The following is a 17,135-nucleotide window of genomic DNA, read 5'->3' on the forward strand; positions in this document are numbered from 1 at the left end:
CGGTGTTGGTAGTATAAAAATAAATACAGAACCTGATTTTCCAGGTGGTTTCCCATCCAAGTACTAACCAGAAGTAACACTTTCAAGATCAGATAAGATTTGGCATGTCAGATGTGGTGTGGCTGTAGGTAAGCTTTGTGGTTTCTGTTAGAGCTCTTCTACTTCTAATTACTGGTACATAAATGAATAAGTTTCAAAATAGAATGCATCAAGAGAACGTTGTTGGTAGTATAAAAATACCTAAAGCACCTGAGATTCCCAGTTGGCCTCCCATTCGAGTACTAAAAAGGTCCAACACTGCTTACTTAGTGTCCAAAATCAGATGATATGGGGCATGTGCAGTGTAGTGTGTCTGCAGATGACCTCAGCAGTTTCTGTTAGAGCTCTTCTACATCTAACTACAGGTACCTAAATGAATAAGTTTCAAAATGGAAACTTACAAGAAAATATGTTGTTGGTAATTTAAAATTACCTGCAGCACATGGTATTCCTAGATGGTCTCCCATCCAAGTACTAACTAGGCACAACACTGCTTAGCTTCCAAGATCAGATGATATCGGGAATGTCCAGTGTGGTGTGGCTGTAGATGAGCTCTGCAGTTTCTGTTAGAGCTCTTCTACATTGAACTACTGGTACATAAATGAATAAGTCTCAAAATGGAATGCATCAGGAGAATGTTGTTGGTAGTATAAAAATATTTACAGCACCTGGTATTCCCAGGTGGTGTGTCTCATCCAAATATTAACCAGGCCCAACACTGCTTAGCTTCCATGATCAGATGAGATTGGGCATGTCCAGTGTGGTTTAGCTTTGTGGTTTCTGTTAGAGAGCTACTACTTCTAACTACTGGTACATTAATGAATACGTTTTAAAATCGAATGCAACAAAATAATGTTTTTGGTAGTATAAAAAATACCTGCTTCACCTTGCATTCCCAGGTGGTCTCCTAACCAAACAGTAAGCAGGCCCAACACTGCTTAGCTTCCAAGAACAGATGAGATTTGGTATGTCCAGTGTGGTGTAGCTGCAGATGAGTTTTGCAGTTTCTGTTAGAGCTCTTCTACTTCTAACTACTGGTACATAAATGAATAAATTTCAAAATGGAATGCATGAAGAGAACATTGTTGATAGTATAAAAATACCTACAGCACCTGGTATTCCCAGGTAGTCTTCCATCCAAGTACTAACCAGGCCCAACACTGCTTGGTTTCCAATATCAGACAAGATTGGGCATGTCCAGTGTGGTGTGGCTGTAGGTAAGCTTTGTTGTTTCTGTTAGAGCTCTTCTACTTCTAGCTACTGTTACATAAATGATTGAGTTTCAAAATGTAATGCATCAAGAGTATATTGTTGGTAGTATAAAAATACCTTCATCACCTGGTATTCCTACGTGGTTTCCCATCCAAGTTCTAACCCTGCCAAACACTGCTTAGCTTCTAAGATCAAATGAGATTGGGCATGTCCAGTGAGGTGTGGGTGTATACCAGCTTTGGGATTTCTGTTAGAGCTCTTCTTCTAATTACTGGTACATTAATGAATATGTTTCAATATTCAATGCATCAAGAGTATATTGTTGGTAGTATAAAAATACCTACAGCATCTCGTATTCCTAGGTGGTCTCCAATCCAAGTTCTAACCAGTCCCAACACTGCTTAGCGTCCAAGAGTAAATATGATTGGGCATGCACAGTGTGGTAGGTCTGTAGGAGAGCTTTGTGGTTTCTGTTAGAGCTCTTCTATTTCTAACTACTGGTACATAAATGAATAAGTTTCAAATTAAAATGCATCAAGAGTATATTGTTGGTAGTATATAAATACCTACATCATCTTGTATTCCTAGGAGGTCTCCAATCCAAGTTCTAACCAGGCCCAGCACTGCTTAGCATCCAAGAGTAGATGAGATTGGGCATGTAACAGTGTGGTGTGGCTGTAGAAGAGCTTTGGAGATTCACTTAGGGCTATTCTACTTCTAAATACTGGTACATAAATGAATACATATCAAAATGTAATGCATCAAGAGATTGTTGATGGTAGTATAAAAATACCTGCAGTACCTGGTATTACCAGGTGGTCTCCCATCCAAGTACTAACCAGGCACAACACTGCTTAACTCCAAGATCAGATGAGATTGGGCATGTTCAGTGTGGTGTGGGTGTATACTAGCGTTGGGGTTTCTATTAGAGCTCTTCTAATGCTAACTACTGGTACATAAATAAATAAGTTTCAATTTTGAATGCATCAAGACAACGTTGTTGGTAGTATAAAAATACCTACAGAACCTGGTATTCCCAGGTGGTCTTCCACACAAATTTTAACCAGGCCCAACACTGCTTAGCTTCCAAGATCAGCTGAGATTGGGCATGTACAGTGTGGTGTGTCTGTAGGTTAGCTTTCTGGTGTCTGTTAGAGCGCTTCTACTTCTAACTACAGGTACATAAATTAATCAATTCCAAAATTGAATGCATCAAGAGAACATGTTTAGTAGTATACAAATACCTGCAGCACCCAGTACTCCAAGGTGGTCTTCCAACCAAGTGCTAACCAGACCCAACACTGCTTAGCTTCTGAGATCAGATGAGATGGGTATTGTTAGGATTACTAGGTTTCTCTGTGTGTGCATACCTGAAATGAGGTCAGCTGAAGCCAGGTGAAAATTAAAACAAGGTTTATTGTAGAAAAGAACCAGTAAAATATCAGCATACAGAAACTGGATCCTTGATTAACATGGAACAGAACACAATATTCTCAGATAATTGTAATGGCTTGTTATAGAAACAGGGAGGATGATTATGCTCGAATATAGGTATAGTCCAGGTTAATTACAGAGGTGAAATAAACATGAAGAAATCCGGGTTTAAACAAAGCAGGGGGAAAATAACATACCAAAATGTAGTAATCGGGCAGGGGTGGAAACAGACTACAAATAATAATACAGGAATGCAGATGTTGATCCAGCAGGAAATGTCTCCAAGATGTAGGTATGGCAGAAGCAGGACAGGATAACTGGAGAGAGCCTAGTCACACTCCAGACGGAACCACAATGATCTGCACATGAATGCTGGTGTGCTGGAGCTAAATAGCAGCACAAGGTGTTGGCCACAGCTGCTCACAATCAGGTAATCAACCTGCAGGGACAGAGTGTACAACTGCCATTCAGACCTAAGGCAGTAAGTGAGACCCCTAGAGGCAGGAATGAGACAATGCAAGGCAACACAAACACACAGACATTCCCAACTGGTATGTCCAGTGTGGTGTGTCTGTAGATGACTCTTCTACTTCTAACAACTGGTATGTAAATTAATAAGTTTCAAAATTGAATGCATCAAGAGAACGTTTTTGGTAGCATAAAAATAACTACAGCACCTGGTATTTCCAGGTGGTATCCCATCCAAATACTAGCTAGACCCAACACTGCTTAGCTTGCATGATCAGAGGAGATTGGGCATGTCCAGTGTGGTATGGCTGTAGATGAACTTTGTGGATTCTTTTAGAGCTCTTCTACTTCAAACTACTGGTACCTAAATGAATAAGTTTCCAAATGGAATGCATCAAGAGAACACTGTTGGTACTGTAGTATAAAAATACCTACAGCACCTGGTATTCCCAGGTGGTCTCCCATCCAAGTACTTACCAGGCCCAACACTGCTTAGTTTTCAATATCAGATATGATTGGGCATGTCAAGTGTGGTGTGGCTGTAGGTAAGCTTTGTTGTTTCTGTTAGAGCTCTTTTACTTCTAGCTACTGTTACATAAATAAATGAGTTCCAAAATGTAATGCTTTAAGAGTATATTGTTGGAAGTATAAAATACCTTAAGCACCTCGTATTCCTATGTGGTCTCCCATCCACATTCTAAACCTGCCCAACACTGCTTAGCGTCCAAGATCAGATGAGATTGGGCATGTCCAGAGTGGTGTGAGTGTATACCGGCTTTGAGGTTTCTGTTAGAGCTCTTCTACTTCTAACTACTGGTACATAAATGAATACGTTTCAATATTGAATGCATCAAGAGATCATTGTTGGTAGCATAAAAATACCTAAAGAACTAAGTATTCCCAGGTGGTCTCCCATATAAATATTAACCAGACACCACACTGCTTAGTTTCCAAGATCAGAAGAGATTGGGCATGTACAGTGTGGTGTGGCTGTAGGTAAGCTTTGTGGTTTCTGTTAGAGCTCTTCTACTTCTATCTACTGGTACATAAATTACTATGTTTCAAAATGGAATGCAACAAGAAAACTTTGTTAGTAGAATAAACATACTTACATCACTTGGTATGCCACGGTGGTCTCCCACCCAGATAAAAACCAGGCCCAACAATGCTTAGCTTCAAACATCAGATGACACTGGTCTTGTTCATTGTGGTGTAGCTGTAGATGAGCTTAAAGTTTTTGTTAGAGCTCTTCTACTTCTAACCACTGGTACATAAATGAATACGTATTAAAGTGGAATGCATCAAGAGAATGTTCCTGGGGAAATAAAAATGCCTACAGGACCTTGTATTACCCAGGAGGTCTTCCATCCAAGTACTAACCAGGCCCAACGCTGCTTAGCTTCCAAAAGCAGATGAGATTGGGCATGTACAGTGTGGTGTGGTTTAACGTGAGCTTTGTGGTAGTTGTTAGAGTTTTTCTATTTCTAACTACTGGTACATACAGTAAAAATTAAATGCATCAAGAGAACTTTGTTGGCAATATAAAAATACCTGTAGCACCTGGTATTCCAAGGTGGTCTCTCACCCAGGTACAAACCAGGCCCAACACTGCTAAGTTTCAAAAATCAGGTGAGACTGGCCTTGTTCAGTGTGGTGTGGCTGTAGATAAGCTTAACGTTTTTGTTAGATTTATTTTACTTCTAACGACTGGTACATAAATGAATACGTTTCAAAATGAAATGCATAGAGAAAATTGCTGGTAGTATAAAAATATCTACAGCACCTGATATTCACAGGTGTTCTCCCATCAAAGAACTAACCAGGACCAACACTGCCTAGCTCAGTGGTTCCCAAACTTTTTTGAGTCACGGATCCCTAGAGTATCAGAATATTTTTCACGGCACCCATAGGCCACAAGTTTCTTATTGAGAAATTTAGATATAAATATTAAATTAAGTAAACTGTTTATATGTAAACCATAGATTCAATTATGTGGTGAGGGACAGGATTTGCTTCTGTTTATCCACATATTTTATGACTGACACCCACCAGCACTAGTTTTGCATATTACACTTACCATAAATCATTTTAATTGGTCCTGCACTGTCAATCCAAGGCACCCCTGCATGTGCCCTGAGGCACCCCAGGGTGCCTAGGTACACAGTTTGAGAACCACTGGCCTAGCTCCAAGATCAGATGAAATTGGGCATGTCCAGTGTGGTGTGGCTGTAGGTGAGCTTTGTGGTTTCTGTTATAGCTCTTGTACTTCTAACTACTGGTAAATAAATAAATACATTTCAAAATGGAATGCATCAAGAGAACGTTGTTGGCAGTATAAAAATATCTACAGCACCTGGTATTCCCAGGCGGTTATCCATACAAGTACTAACCAGGACCAACACTGCTTATATTCCAATATCAGATAAGATTGGGCATGTCCAGTGAGGTCTGGCTGTAGATGAGCTTTGTGGTTACTATTAGAGCTCTGCTACTTCTAACTACTGGTATATAAATTAATAAGTTTCAAAATGTAATGCATCAAGAGAATGTTGATGCATAAAAATACCTGCAAAATCTGGTATTACTATTTTGTCTCCCATCCAAGTACTAACCAGTACCAACACTGATAAGCTTTCAAGATCACATGAGATTGGGCATATCCAGTATGGTGAGGCTGTATTTGAATTTTGGTGTTTCTGTTAGAGCTCTTCTACTCCTAACTACTGGTACATACATGAATAAGATTCAAAATATAATGCATCAAGAGATTGCTGTTGGTAGTATAAAAATACCTACAGCAATTGATATTCTCAGGTGGTCTCCCATCCAAGTATTAACCAGGCTCAACACTGCTTAGTTTCCAAGATCAGGTGAAATTGGACATGTTCAGTGCAGTGTGGCTGTAGGTGCGTTTTATGGTTTCTATTAGAGCGCTTCTAATTCTAACTATTGGTACATAAATGTATAATTTTTAAAATGGAATGCATCAAGAGAATGTTGTTGGTAGTATAAAATATATACAGCATCTGGTATTTCCAGGTGGTTTTCCATCCAAGTACTAACCATGCCCAACACTGCTTAGCTTCCAAGATCAGATGAGATTGGGTATGTCCAGTGTGGTGCTGCTGTAGGTGAGGATTGTTGTTTCTGTTAGAGCTCTTCTACTTCTAACTACTGGTACATAAATGAATACATTTCAAAATGTAATGCATCAAGAGAACGTTTTTAGTAGCATAAAAATACCTAGAGGACCTGGTATTCCCAGGTGCTTAACTATACAAATACTAACCAGGCCCAACACTACTTAGCTTCCAAGATCAAAAGAGATTGGGCATGTCCACTGATGGCTGGCTGTTGATGAGCTTTGTGGGTTCTGTTAGTGCTCTACTACTTCTAACTACTGGTACATAAATGAATACATTTTAAAAAGTAAAGCATCAAGAGAATATTGTTGGTAGTATAAAAATACCTGCAATGCCTGGTTTTCCTAGGTGGTCTCCCATCCAAGGACTAACCAGGCCCAACACTGCTTAGCTTCCAAGATCACATGAGATTGGACATGTCCAGTGTGGTGCGGTTGTAGTTGAGCTTTGGGGTTTCTGTTGGAGCTCTTCTACGTCTAACTACTTGTACATACTGTACATAAATAAGATTCAAAATATAATGCATCAAGAGATTGTTGCTGGTATTATAAAAATACCTACAACAATTTATATTTTCAGGTGGTCTCTCATACAAGTATTAACCAGACCCAACACTGCTTAGCTTCCAAGATCACATGAGATTGGGCATGTCCAGTGTGGTGTGGCTATATTGAGCTTTGGGGGTTCTGTTAGAGCTTTTCTACTTCTAACTAGTTGTACATACATGAATAAGATTCAAAATATAATGCATCAAGAGATTGACACTCTGCCTCTTGACGAAGCCACCCTGAGTGCAGAGAAAAGCGTTAAGGAAACAGAGAACGGGACCCCTGGAATTACCACTGTGCACAGGAGAAGCCTATTGCTTGGTGCCAACTAGTCATACACTTGGCTCCTTAGATTATCATCACACTGCGTGTAACACCAGATCCAGACTGACAGCACTGCATAGCAGTTCTCTGCACTGACATATCCACTGCGTAGCCACCAGTGGCGGTGTGCAGGAACCCCATACAGCTGGAGTCTGGTTCATGGAAGCCGTGTTCAGCTACTGTCTGTACCACTCCATTTATGGCTGGTCAAGTGAACGGACAAACCACACAGCTCGTGCACTTGCAGCTCGTATTGCTGACAGTATAGCAACAAAGTCTGGTGAGCTGCTTGAAACTGCTTTTGGTGTTCAACAGTTTATCCACTACAGTAAGCCACATTAACAACATTGGAACCCTGCTACTGTGATTATACAGCAAGAGGACACACATTTATCCCTCCATTACGGGCTACACAATATGGATTAAGGTGTCAGAGACTGACTGAACTATTCTGAGAGTCTCCACCAAATACCAGCAATTGTGGTAACTATAATAAATATATGTACTTATTGCTTAGCCATTTAGGACTTTAAGGGAATCCCTAGTTTTATGCAATCTGTTTATTTATAGAGCTATCATACACTTCTGTCAATCAGCTCATATGAAATTCATTTTAACCTTTTTTAATTGTTGTACTATATTATATGATATTATATGCTATTAGAAATCTGTGTTTTTATCAAGGTTGTCTCTTTGGTTCTGAGCGCCTACCTGGTATTTATTAATTCACTAGTGTTGTTTTTTTGAGGAGGTTGGCTACCCCCTCACCAAGTGGCTGCTGATCCACAGGTGTCAATCTACACCACCCTGCACAGAGCCTACAAACCTTTTAGTTTCTTTCATCAAGAGATTGTTGTTGGTATTATAAAAATACCTACAACAATTGGTATTCTCAGGTTATCTCCCATACAAGTATTAACCAGACTCAACACTGCTTAGCTTCCAAGATCACATGAGATTGGGCATGTCCAGTGTGGTGTGGCTGTAGGTGAGCTTTGCTGTTTCTTTTAGAGTTCTACTAATTCTAACTACTGGTACATAAATTAAAGTTTCAAAATGGAATGCATCAGGAGAACTTTGTTGATAGTATAAAAATACCTTCAGCACTTGGTATTCCCAGTGTCACACGCCATAGGCGGCGTTCACCGCGCTTACCCCTGCGTGCCTGCTGGTCTGTGTTGCGGCCTCTGCCTTCGATGATCCACGGGCTCCGGCGCCTGGCTGGCGCAGCTCCCGGCGGTTCACCGCGGCGGAGGCGCCGCCATGACACCCGGCATCATGTGGGCGGGGAGCAGGTGACGTCATCAGACTGTTCCGCCAATCCAGCGGAGACGGGAGATTAAAAGGCAGACGCCGGGCAGCGCCTGAGTATCGTCTTTTCCCCTTAAGTGGATGCCAGTGCTCTTGTTCCCGGCGAGTCTCTCTGCAGTCGTACCCTAGTGTCTCCGGCGCTTCCAGGTGTCAGTTGCTGCACAGTTCCAGCGTATACAGCGGCTGGTGTGTTCCTCTGCAATCCAGTCACCAGTGCTTCTTGGAGTCAGCGTGGGCTGCGGGCTAAACACCGCTCTCAAGTTCTACAAGTCTTCTGTGTCTTAAAACACCGCTCTCAAGTTCTACAAGTCTTCTGTGTCTTTAAACACCGCTCTCAAGTTCTACAAGTCTTCTGTGTCTTTAACCACCGCTCTCAATTTTTGCAAATTACCAGTGTCTTTAACCACCGCTCCCAAGTTCTACAGTGTCTTTAATCATCGCTCTCAAGTCATACAAATCATCAGTGTCTTTAACCACCGTTCTCAAGTTCTACAGTGTCTTTAATCACCGCTCTCAAGTCATACAAATCATCAGTGTCTTTAACCACCGTTCTCAAGTTCTACAGTGTATTCAATCAACGCTCTCAAGTCATACAAATCATCAGTGTCTTTAACCACCGCTCACAAGTGTTTCAAATTATCAGAGTCTTTAATCACCGTTCACCAGTTCTTCAAATCAGCAGTATCTTTAAAAACCTCACTCACAAGTTCTTCAGTCACTATTGTCTTGTACCAACACTCCCAAGTACTTTTTTTCCTGGAATCTTTAACATTACTTACAAGTCCTCCTATAGGCCTGGACATTCCCTCCATACATTCCTTCTCTGCTATGTGACATTGTGTTGCTCCCTTCCTGCAATAAAGTTCTTTAATGTTTTCACCAAGCCTTACTGTCAGAGTCCTGTATGAGGAAGACCTATATCAAGCCATCCCTGTTCCGACCCAACTGTGGTTCCTCTCCCCTACCATCGGGAGAACCCCCGAGTTCACAACACCCCCAACCTAGGTCAGTGACAGTATACTCAGGCCTCATGGACCCGGGGGATCGGAGCCCAGAGGCAAGTACCATCCAGGACTTGATTTCTCGAGTACAAAGTCAGGAAGCAGCACAGGGCCAGGTGATGCATTATCTCCAGGAATTATCTGGCCGGCTGGATCAAATTCAGACTTCTCTGTCTTCAGTAGTACCGGTCCCAGCTCCAGTACCTGCTCCAGTGGTTGTCTCTAGTAATATTCCATCCTCCTCTGGAACCAGGTCACGCCTTCAGCTCCCTACTCCTTCTCGCTATAATGGGAATCCAAAGAATTGCCGTGGTTTTCTCAATCAGTACGAGGTACATTTTGAACTTCTTTCACATAACTTCCCTACTGATCGGTCCAAGGTGGCATACATTATTTCTTTGCTCGAGGGTTCAGCGTTGGATTGGGTGTCTCTGTTATGGGAGCGATTTGATCCATTGGTTTCTAGTTACACCAATTTCAATTCGTCATTCCGGAGGGTCTTTGATGAGCCTGGCAGGACGACCGCTGCCTCTGCAGACTTGCTTCGTGTCCGACAAGGCTCTCGTTCAGTGGGACAGTATGTGATTAATTTTCAGACCATAGCCTCAGATCTGCGCTGGAATAATGATGCCCTTCGGGCTGCCTTTTGGAACGGGCTCTCCGATCGTCTAAAGGACGAGTTGGTCACTAGAGATTTGCCGGATTCTTTAGAACACTTGATCTCGCTCTGTGTAAAAGTGGATCTTCGCATGCAGGAACAAGGTGGTGAAAGTAGTCGGTCAGATCAATCAAGGGTCCGATCTCTTCCGTCTAAGCAAACGGTTATTCCAAGTCCTGATGAACCTATGCAGATTAATCGATCTCGGCTGTCCCCAGAAGAACGTCAGCGTCATCGTGAGGGTAGACTCTGCCTCTACTGCGGAGCCGCGGATCACTTTCTCAAGTTTTGCAAGTCTCGCCCGGGAACCGGGCAGTCCTAGCTTGTTCCAGAGGAATAAAGAAAAATAGACCCTTAGTGCGCTTAAATACTACTAGCAGCCCTTGGATACCAAAGGAACCTTTCACCGTGATTCACAACAATGTAATGGAAACAAATGGATGTGGCACCACGTGGCGCTAATTTATACCCTCGAATAAAACCTTACACGATGGAGTCTGATTTATTCTCATAGGTGGTAAGGTTCATATGATGCATACAGGTTTCTAAAATGCAAAAGAACACACAACTATAGTGCAACTCTGTTTAAACACCAAACACGCTTCCATTTAAATGGTCCCACTCACATAAGGCGGTTTTGATATTGCATGTAGATAATCAAAGGTGTTGAGATTGCCGCTATCACTCAATGGAACAAGACTCCTTACTGGACGGCTTAAAAAGAAACAAGGCAATAGTGCACTAACGTCTTAAAAGACAAACAGATTTAATAAAAAATGCACTCACAAACATTGAATAAAAATCAACATGTAGAGGATCAGATAGACTCTTGAACAGGAGAGCTGTTGCCGAGAATAATCACCGCAAAGTCCCAGTGAGATGCCGTCTCCAGCCGCACACACACCACAGCTCCCGTCCGTACGTCCTCGTCCTCACCAACTCCCTGCTTTAGCGCTTTCGGACATCGTCCTTTATCAGAAGCATGCTTCAATGTTTGTGAGTGCATTTTTTATTAAATCTGTTTGTCTTTTAAGACGTTAGTGCACTATTGCCTTGTTTCTTTTTAAGCCATCCAGTAAGGAGTCTTGTTCCATTGAGTGATAGCGGCAATCTCAACACCTTTGATTATCTACATGCAATATCAAAACCGCCTTATGTGAGTGGGACCATATAAATGGAAGCGTGTTTGGTGTTTAAACAGAGTTGCACTATGGTTGTGTGTTCTTTTGCATTTTAGAAACCTATATGCATCATATGAACCTTACCACCTATGAGAACAAATCAGACTCCATCGTGTAAGGTTTTGTTCCGGAGGAGTCGAGCTAGGGGTTTCTTCTAAACCTTCTCCGCCAGTGGACTGTTTACTCTCCGTGTCTCTGTTCTCCGAGTCAATAGCCAAACCCGTTAAGGCTCTGCTGGACTCAGGGGCTCCAGGGAATTTTATTTCCCTTTCCTGTGCCCAGGATCTGGGTTTTCAGCTACGGTCGGTCGAACGACCTATTACGTTGACTGCTATCAATGGTACCCAAATTTCTAACGGTCTGATTTCAAGTTGCACAGTACCAATCAAACTGCAAGTGGGAGCTCTGCATCAAGAACACCTGAAGTTTCTAGTGATTCGTGAGATGCCCCACGATCTGGTTCTTGGCCTTCCTTGGCTTAAACTTCACAACACTCACGTCGACTGGAGTTCGACACAAATAACATCTTGGAGTTCTTTTTGTCATTCAAATTGTCTCACCCCTGTCTATCCACTTCGTGTATCTTCCAAGTCAGATGAAGGGCTCATTCCGGAGGCCTATCGGGAGTTTTCTGACGTGTTCTCGGAGCAAGCGGCCGATCAGCTACCACCGCATAGACCCTGGGACTGCCCCATTGAGCTCATTCCGGGGAAAATGCCACCTCGGGGTCGCACTTATCCCTTATCACTGCCCGAGACCCAAGCTATGTCGGACTATATCAAGTCTAATCTGCAGAAAGGATTCCACCGCCCCTCTACCTCCCCGGCAGGGGCGGGTTTCTTTTTTGTGAAGAAGAAGGACGGAGGGCTGAGACCATGTATTGACTATCGTGGTCTAAATGATGTCACCATTAAGAATAAGTATCCTTTGCCGCTCATTACGGAGCTTTTCGATAGAGTTCGCGGAGCCCGAGTTTTCACTAAGCTTGATTTAAGGGGAGCTTATAATTTGATACGTATCCGACAGGTGGACGAATGGAAGACGGCCTTCAATACCAGGGATGGGCATTACGAGTATCTGTGGTTCCTCTCCCCTACCATCGGGAGAACCCCCGAGTTCACAACACCCCCATCCTAGGTCAGTGACACCCAGGTGGACTCCCATACATGTATTAAACAGGCCAAACTCTGCTTAGCTTCCAAGATCACATGAGATTGGGCATGTCCAGTATGGTGTGGCTGTAGGTGCGGTTTGTGGTTTCTGTTAGAGCTCTTCTACTTCTAACTACTGGTACATAAATTAATAAATTTCAAAATGGAATGCATCAAGAGAACGGTGTTGGTAGTATAAAATTTTTTACAGCTCCTGATATTCCCTGGTGGTCTCCAATCCAAGTACTAACTAGGCCCAACACTGCTTAGCTTCCAAGATCAGATGACATTGGGCATGTCCAGTGTGTTATGGCTGTAGATGAGCTATGTGGTTTCTGTTAGAGCTCTTCTACTTCTAACCACTGGTACATAAATAAATTTGTTTCAAAATGGAATGTATCAAGAGAATATTGTTGGCAGGTCCGAAACTAGCTATGGGCCAGTGGTGCCTGGCACACAGTGCAAAAGCATTGTGAGCGCAGGCACACTGGCAGAACCCACAGGCATGCCATGCCGACCACCGCAGATAGCTACAGTTCCCCCTCTCCAGCGGCAGTGCTTCCGCTAACAACATAATAGGTAACAGGGAGCAGATTATAGGGAGGGCATCAGGGATGGTTATCCTGGGGCCCTCCACAAATAGTATATTTACGGAGGGAAGAACAGCATCTGCTGTCTGCCCTCTGTAAATATTCCCCTTTCCCCCACCCCAATCACCAGTGTGTATGCATCCATGCTCCCCTGCTACCACCCCTTTCACCAGTGTGTACATCCCCATGTCCCCCTCTACTCACCCCAAGTCACCAGTGTGTATATCTTCATGTCCTCACCCACCAATCATTAATGTGTACATCTCTATGTCCCCCACCCCCAGTCAACACAGTGTACGTCTCCATGTCCCCCTCCAGTCACCAGTATGTACATCTCCATGTCCCCCTCCCCCCAGTTACTAGTGTATATATTACATATATACAGAATGTCAACATGTCTTCCTCCTCAACCCAAGTCACCCATGTATATTTCACCCCCACCCCCAATCACATGTGTACATCTCTGTCCCCCATCCCCCACCCCCAGTCACCGATATGTACATATCCATGTCCCCCCAGTAATCAATGTGTATGTCTCTATGCCCTCCACAGTCACCGCTTTCTGCATCTCCATGTCCCCTTCCACCTGCCCCAGTCACAAGTGTGTAAGTCTGCATGTCCCCTCCACCCCCAGTCAACATAGTGTACGTCTGCATGCCCCCCCGTCACCAGAGTGTATTGTGTATTTCTTCATAACCCCTCTCTCCCCCCACTGCAATCACCAGTATGTATTTCTTAATATCCCCCCAGTCACCAGGTGTATTTCTTAATGTCCCCCTGCCAACCACCACCACCAGTCACCATTGTGTATATTACCCCTCCTCCCAACCACTGGTGTATACACTATATCTCCATGTCCCTCCAGGTCCCAGTGTGTCTCTGTATCATCTTTGTGTGTGTCTGACCTATGTTTTTCCTCCTTCCTTTACTTGTGTCTTCTAATACTCCTGCTATTATATCTGTGCCCCCACCTAATTCAATAATGTATCATCCATGGCCCATCTTTTTCTTGTGCCTCCAAAACCCACCTTAAAATTGTGCCCCTTCACAATCCCCTTTTCCTCTTACCATGCTTCTCCTTCCACCACTACTGTCCCCTTTCTTCTTTCACTTCTCCCTTCTTCATCCTTTACAATACCCCACCTCTTCCACTGAAGGTGATTCAGTCCTACTGGCCATCGGTCAGAGGCGAAGTGGATGAACCACATGATGGCAGGTAAGCACAATCTGTTTTAAACAATGTCTTTCCCTATAATGCTGCTATCGCTGGAGATATCCCTGGTGGCAGTACAATTTGCCAGTGATGCTTCCCATATGAAATGCACAAGTACTGTATTATGGCAGTACTTGTGTCGTAATGTGTAAAATGGGGCTTTACCTGGCGTAATGTGTGACATGGGCCATACCTATTGTAATATGTAAAAGGGGCTCTACCTGATGTACTGTGTATAATTGGAGTTACTGTGCATCGTAATTTGAATAATGGAGACTACTGTGCAGTGTAATATGAATTGGTATTATTTTGTTGCCATGCCCCTTACCCAAGAAGCCACTCCCCTATATTTTTGGCACTGGACCTGTTTTAAATATTGGAGGGGTGCGATGCTGTTTCTTGCACACAGCACTAAAATGTCTAGTTACGGCACTGGTTGTTGTTATTATAAAAATACCTACAGCACCTGGTATTCCCAGGTGGTCTCTCATCCAAGTACTAACCAGGCCCAACACTGCTTAATTTCCAAGATCAGATGAGATTAGGCATGTCCAGTGTTGTGTGGCTGTAGATGAGCTTTGTGTTTTCTGGTAGAGCTTTTGTACAGTACTATACTATTATTTTTCTGTGACACTGCCGGTCAGATTGCAGTGTATAATCATACACGTATTGAGAAACTGTAGGTAGTCTGTGATTTGTTGTACATAAAGGGGTGCTCTGTACATCCATCCAGGGTCTTCTGTGTCTTCTGGGGGTGCTCTGTCATTCTTGTGGTGCTCTGCCCCAATTTAAACAAAATAAAAGCTAAATATATCATTTATTTTTGATTGTGGAGTGGGAGGATGATATACCCTATTGTACAATACTATTCAGTGAATCAAACACGTATTGTGTGACACTATATGTGAAAGTACAGTAAACCACAGTGTTAGATTACTATTTTTGACTCATAAATGTATTGTGTGGCACTGTAGGTGAAAGTAAACCTTGGTGTCAAATTATTATTTCTGACCCATACACATATTGTGTGACACTGTAGGTGAAAATAAAACTGCAATGTTTAGACTATTATTTCTGACTTAAACACATTGTGTGACACTGTAGATGAAAGTAAACTGCAGTGTTAGATTATTATTTCAGAATCATACACTTATTGTGACACTGTAGTTGGTATAGTTTTTGTACAAATCGTGGTGTGTGCTGTACCCCACTTTGTGTTTGTTGATAGGTATGGAGGATGATCAATTGAGAGGAGAGAATAAAGCACAACTAGTACTGCAGGTGCAACCACCAGTCATGATGATACATGTCTGTCAACGTCATCTACTAAAGCTCACGCCCAAGGGCATAGAGGGCTTAAGTCAGGGAATGTAAAATAAAAGAAGCAATTTAATTTTACAGTGGTAAAAAAAATCAAAAGGAAAGAAAGCTGCAGAGAACATGAAATAGTTAATATGCCATTCCTAACACGAAGTGGCAGGAAAGACTCAGGCCTTGGCTTTTATTTGTAAGTGGTGGTTTTGCAACTGTCAGTGAGGAATCTTCTTCTGCATCTCATGACGATGCAAGAACTTTTCACTCAGAGTCTAGAACAGGTATCAAAAAAATGAAAACCACTAAGGCAGTAGAACAAACTTTGAATTCAGAACTGTCACACATTCCTGAGGAACATTTTAGGGGTGTCCACATTAGCTATATGTGAGTCTGACATTTCTCTCACTGTCCTCATAGGGAAGCCTCTTTCACTACTTTCCACCATTTCTGCCCTATCTGCACATGTGGTGAGTAGTATAAGTAAAGATAATGATGAGGACATAGTAAAAATTGAAGATGCTTGTGGAACAGGATGAGGGGGATATGTGTGTACTACTACTATCTGACACTGATGATGAGGATGTTAATGATTTTGATGGCGTAAGCCAGCCACCACTGGCTGAAATTCTTGCCTGTGATAAAAAGAAAGCCATTGTGATGCCTGGGCATAAGACCAAAAAAGCCACACCTTGGGTGTGGGATTATTTTTACCCAAATCCTCACACTGTTAAGGCATCTGCTCCATTTGTGAGGCCAAGTTAGTAGAGGTAGGGATGTTGGCCATCTAGACACCTCCTCCATGTTACGTCATTTGCGGCGAGTTCATGAAATGTATTTTACAAGATCATAATGCTATTAACACCCTTATTATCAACCTCCTCATTAGTTATTGGTGGTAAAACTTCCAAGAAATGTTGTGGGTGCCAAGCACTTCAGTCACAAAGTGACAGTCCCCATCACTGAAGTGCTTGGTTTGTTAAACTGTGTATGTCCTTTTTAATATCCATCATGGGGAGGGTACTGCTGCATGTTTGTGCCACAGCTCTGTCTGCCCACTGCAGCCTTTGGCCTAAACCAGATGAAAACATTATTGTGAGCTGTGAGGAGGTCAAAAATTACTGTAAATGAATGTTATTGAGGTTAATAAAACTGTAGGATCAAAAATAGGCCCAAATTATGTGATTTTAATTGTTTTTATTATTTTTTCCAAAAAATTAAACACCAAAACCAAAACACACAAGGGTAGTTTTAGCAAAACCAAATACAGATCTAAAAAACGAAGGAGATACAGATCGAAATCTACAACCAAAACACAGGGGTCGGCGCACATCTCTATATTTTATTAAAATATACAGTATGACAAATATTTTTGATGCAGAGCATAAAATTCGTGATTGTAGAGATAAGAAGTTAGGACACTGGAAAAACGTTCTTAGAAATATTTACAATAATCATTGTGATTCTTTATTAAGTATTCATGTCAAAAGGAACCGTTTAAGTGACTACTGTGTCCTCATTTAACTATTCTTATAGCCACACTTAATCAAG

At 42.4% G+C, this 17,135-nt stretch overlaps 13 pseudogenes; all 13 read right to left on the bottom strand.

The window, feature by feature from the left end:
• Positions 1–469: 469 nt before the first annotated feature.
• Positions 470–588, bottom strand: LOC134937390 (5S ribosomal RNA; annotated as a pseudogene).
• Positions 589–1,139: 551 nt separating this feature from the next.
• On the bottom strand, positions 1,140–1,258 carry LOC134937654 (5S ribosomal RNA; annotated as a pseudogene).
• A 783-nt stretch (positions 1,259–2,041) lies between these two features.
• LOC134937772 (5S ribosomal RNA) lies at positions 2,042–2,159 on the bottom strand (annotated as a pseudogene).
• Positions 2,160–2,266: 107 nt separating this feature from the next.
• LOC134937007 (5S ribosomal RNA) lies at positions 2,267–2,385 on the bottom strand (annotated as a pseudogene).
• Positions 2,386–3,350: 965 nt separating this feature from the next.
• On the bottom strand, positions 3,351–3,469 carry LOC134936884 (5S ribosomal RNA; annotated as a pseudogene).
• A 112-nt stretch (positions 3,470–3,581) lies between these two features.
• On the bottom strand, positions 3,582–3,700 carry LOC134936966 (5S ribosomal RNA; annotated as a pseudogene).
• A 1,794-nt stretch (positions 3,701–5,494) lies between these two features.
• On the bottom strand, positions 5,495–5,613 carry LOC134939099 (5S ribosomal RNA; annotated as a pseudogene).
• Positions 5,614–5,942: 329 nt separating this feature from the next.
• LOC134937659 (5S ribosomal RNA) lies at positions 5,943–6,061 on the bottom strand (annotated as a pseudogene).
• Positions 6,062–6,167: 106 nt separating this feature from the next.
• LOC134937095 (5S ribosomal RNA) lies at positions 6,168–6,286 on the bottom strand (annotated as a pseudogene).
• Positions 6,287–6,619: 333 nt separating this feature from the next.
• On the bottom strand, positions 6,620–6,738 carry LOC134937145 (5S ribosomal RNA; annotated as a pseudogene).
• A 1,301-nt stretch (positions 6,739–8,039) lies between these two features.
• LOC134937801 (5S ribosomal RNA) lies at positions 8,040–8,158 on the bottom strand (annotated as a pseudogene).
• Positions 8,159–12,672: 4,514 nt separating this feature from the next.
• Positions 12,673–12,791, bottom strand: LOC134937642 (5S ribosomal RNA; annotated as a pseudogene).
• Positions 12,792–14,727: 1,936 nt separating this feature from the next.
• On the bottom strand, positions 14,728–14,846 carry LOC134939005 (5S ribosomal RNA; annotated as a pseudogene).
• Between the last annotated feature and the right edge of the window lie 2,289 nt (positions 14,847–17,135).

This window comes from Pseudophryne corroboree, chromosome 6 (assembly GCF_028390025.1).
Source record: "Pseudophryne corroboree isolate aPseCor3 chromosome 6, aPseCor3.hap2, whole genome shotgun sequence".
Taxonomy (NCBI): domain Eukaryota; kingdom Metazoa; phylum Chordata; class Amphibia; order Anura; family Myobatrachidae; genus Pseudophryne; species Pseudophryne corroboree.